Below are 3,772 nucleotides of genomic sequence, written 5' to 3' on the forward strand. Positions count from 1 at the left end.
CTCTTCATCCAATTTGCCAGTCTGTGTTTTTTAATTGGGGCATTCAGCCCATTTACATTTAAGGTTAATATTATTATGTGTGAATTTGATCCTGACATCACGATGCTAACTGGTTATTTTGCACATTAGTTAATGCAGTTTCTTTATAGTGTTGTTGGTCTTTATATTGTTGTGTTTTTGCAGTGGCTGGTACTGGTTTTTCCTTTCCATATTTAGTGCTTCCTTCAGGAGTTCTTATAAGGCAGGCCTGGTGGTGACAAAATTCCTGAGCATTTGCTTGTCTGTAAAGGATTTTATTTCTCTTTAGCTTATGAAGCTTAGTTTGGCTGATTATGACATTATTTGTTGAAAATTCTTTAAGAATGTTGAGGCTGAGCATGGTAGCTCATGCCTGTAATTCCAGTACTTTGGGAGGCTGAGGTGGGTGGATCACCTGAGATCAGGAACTTGAGACCAGCCTTCCCAACATGGTGAAACTCCATCTTTACCAAAAACACAAAATTAGCTGGGTGTGGTGGCGCGCACCTGTAATCCCAGCTACTTAGGAGGCTGAGGCAGGAAAATTGCTTGAACCCGGAAGGCAGAGGTTGCAGTGTGCTGAGATCACGCCACTGAACTTCAGCCTGGGCAGCAAGAGCAAAACTGTCTCAAAAAAAAAAAAAAAAAAAAAAAAAAAAAAAAAAAATGTTGAATACTGGCCCTCATTCTCTTTTGGCTTGTAGAGTTCCTGCAGAGAGATCCACTGTTAGTCTGATAGAGTTCCCTTTGTAGGTAACCTGACCTTTCCCTCCAGCTGCCCTTAACATTTTTTCCTTTGTTTCAACCTTGGAGAATCTGATGATTATGTGTCTTGGGGTTTGTTCTTCTGGAGGAGTATCTTAGTGGTCTCTGTATTTCCTGAATTGAATGTTGGTCTGTTTTGTTGGGTTAGGGAAGTTCTCCTGGATAATATCCTGAAGTATGTTTTACAACTTGGTTCCATTCTCCCCATCACTTTCAGGTATACCAATCAAACATAGGTTTGGTCTTTTCACATAGTCCCACATTTCTTGGAGGCTTTGTTCATTCCTTTTCATTCTTTTTTCTCTAATCTTGTCTTCATGCCTTATTTCAGTAAATTGATCCTCAATCTCTGATATCCTTTCTTCTGCTTGATCGATTTGGTTATCAATGCTTGTGTGTGCTTCACGAAGTTCTCCTGCTGTGTTTTTCAGCTCCATCAGGTAATGTATGTTCCTTTCGAAACTGGTTATTCTAGTTAGCAGTTCCTATAATCTGTTATCAAAGTTCTTAGCTTCTTTGCATTGGGTTAGAACATGTTCCTTTAGCTCAGAGGAGTTTGCTATTACCCACCTTCTGAAGCCTACTTCTGTCAATTCATCAATTTCATTCTCCATCCAGTTTTGTGCCCTTGCTGGAGAGGAGTTGCAATCATTTGGAGGACGAGAGGTGTTCTGGTTTTGGGAATTTTCAGCATTTTTGTGCTGGTTTTTCCTCATCTTCATGGATTTACCTACCTTTGATCTTTGAAGCTGACCTTTGGATGGGGATTTTATGTGGGGGTCCTTTTTGTTGATGGTGTTGGTGTTGCTGTTTGTTTTTTTCTAACAGTCAGGCCTGTCTTCTGCAGGTCTGCTGCAGTTTGCTAGAGGTTCACTCCAGACCCTGTTCACCTGGGTATCACCAGTGGGGGCTACAGAACAGCAAAAATTGCTGCCTGCTCCTTCCTCTGGAAGCTTCCTCACAGAGGGGCACCGGCCTGATGCCAGCCGGAGCTGGTCCCGTATGAGGTGTCTGTTGACCCCTGCTGGGAGGTGTCTCCCAGTCAGGAGGCAAAGGGATCAGGGACCCACTTGATAAGGCAGTTTGTCCCTTAGCAGAGCTGGTGGGCTGTGGGAGAATCCCTCTTGTCAGGATCCGCTGCTTTCTTCAGAGCTGGCGGGCAGGAACAATTATATCAACTGAAGCTGCGTTCACAGCCGCCCCTTCCCCCAGGTGCTGTGTCCCAGGGAGGTGGGAATTTTATCTGTCTGCCCTTGACTGGGCCTGTTACCTTTCCTTCAGAGTATGCCCTGCCCACTGAGGAGGAATCTAGAGAAGCAGTCTGGCCATGGCTGCTTAGCCACGCCATGGTGAATTCCCACCCACTCTAAACCTCCAATCTCCTTAGCACTGTTGGGAAAACTGCCTATTAAAGCCTCAGTAATGGCGGGTGCCCCTCCCCACACCAAGCTTGGTCATCCCAGGTTGACTTGAGACTGTTGTGCTGGCAGTGAGAATTTCAAGCCAGTGGATCTTAGCTTGCTGGGCTCCGTGGGAGTGGGACCTGCTGAGCGAGACCACTTGGCTCTCTGGCTTCAGCCCCCTTTCCATTTCCAGAGGAGTGAACGGTTCTGTCTCGCTGGGGTTCCAGGCACCACTGGGGTATGAAAAAAAACTCTTGCAGCTAGTTCAATGTCTGCCCAAACAGCCACCCAGTTTTGTGCTTGAAACCCAGGGCCCTGATGGTGTAGGCACGTGAGGGAATCTCCTGATCTGCAGATTACAAAAACCGAGGGAAAAGCGTAGTATCCAGGCTGAGTAGCACAGTCCCTCAGGGCTTCCCTTGGCTGGGGGAGGGAGGTCCCCTGACTCCTTGTGCTTCTTGGGTGAAGCAACGGCCTTCTCTGCTTCTGCTCACCCTCTATGGGCTGTACCCACAGCCTAACCCCCATGAGATGAACTGGGTACCTCAGTTGGAAATGCAGAAATCGCCCGCCTTCTGCATTGGTCTCACTGGGAGCTGCAGACCGGAGCTCTTCCTATTCTGTTTCATCCCCTCCCCTCTTTATTGTCTTTTTTTTTTTTTTTTTTTTTATAAAAGCCATTTTAACTGTGGTGAGATGATATCTCATTGTGGTTTCAATTTGCAGGTATCTGGTTAGTGATGCTGAGCTCTTTTTTTTTTTTTTTTTTTTTTCTTTTGAGACAAGGTCTCACTTTGTTACCTAGAGTACAGTAGCTCAATTATAGCTCACTGCAGCCTCAGCCTCCCGGGCTCAAGCCAGAAGCCTCCCACCTCAGCCTCCCAAGTAGCTGGGACCACAGGCAGGTACTACCACACCCAGCTAACTATTATTATTATTATTTATTATTATTTTTTGGCAGAGGTGGAGTCTCTCTATGTTGCCCAGGCTGGTCTTGAACTCCTGGGCTCAAGCAGTCCTCCCACCTCAGCTTCATGTGGTGCTGGGATTATAGGTGTGAGCCAACAGGCCTGGTCCTTTTGCCCAATTTTAAACTGGGTGTTTATTTTCTTATCAATGAGTTATAAAACTTCTTTATGTATTCTAGACACAATTCCCTTATCAGATGTATGAGTTGCAATATATTCTTCCCACTCTGTGGGTTGTCTTTTCACTTTGATAGTGTGTTTTGTTTTGTTGTTTTTTTTTTTTTTTTTTTTTTTTTTTTGAGACGGAGTCTCGCTCTGTCGCCCAGGCTGGAGTGCGGTGGCGTGATCTCAGCTCACTGCAAGCTCTGCCTCCCGGGTTCACGCCATTCTCCTGCCTCAGCCTCCTGAGCAGCTGGGACTACAGGCGCCCGCCACCACGCCCGGCTAGTTTTTTGTATTTTTTAGTAGAGACGAGGTTTCACCGGGTTAGCAAGGATGGTTTCGATCTCCTGACCTCGTGATCCACCCGTCTCGGCCTCCCAAAGTGCTGGGATTACAGGCTTGAGCCACCGCGCCCGGCCTGTTTTGTTGTTTTTAGATGGGGTCTTGTTCTGTCAT

This window comes from Chlorocebus sabaeus, chromosome 9 (assembly GCF_047675955.1).
Source record: "Chlorocebus sabaeus isolate Y175 chromosome 9, mChlSab1.0.hap1, whole genome shotgun sequence".
Lineage (NCBI taxonomy): Eukaryota > Metazoa > Chordata > Mammalia > Primates > Cercopithecidae > Chlorocebus > Chlorocebus sabaeus.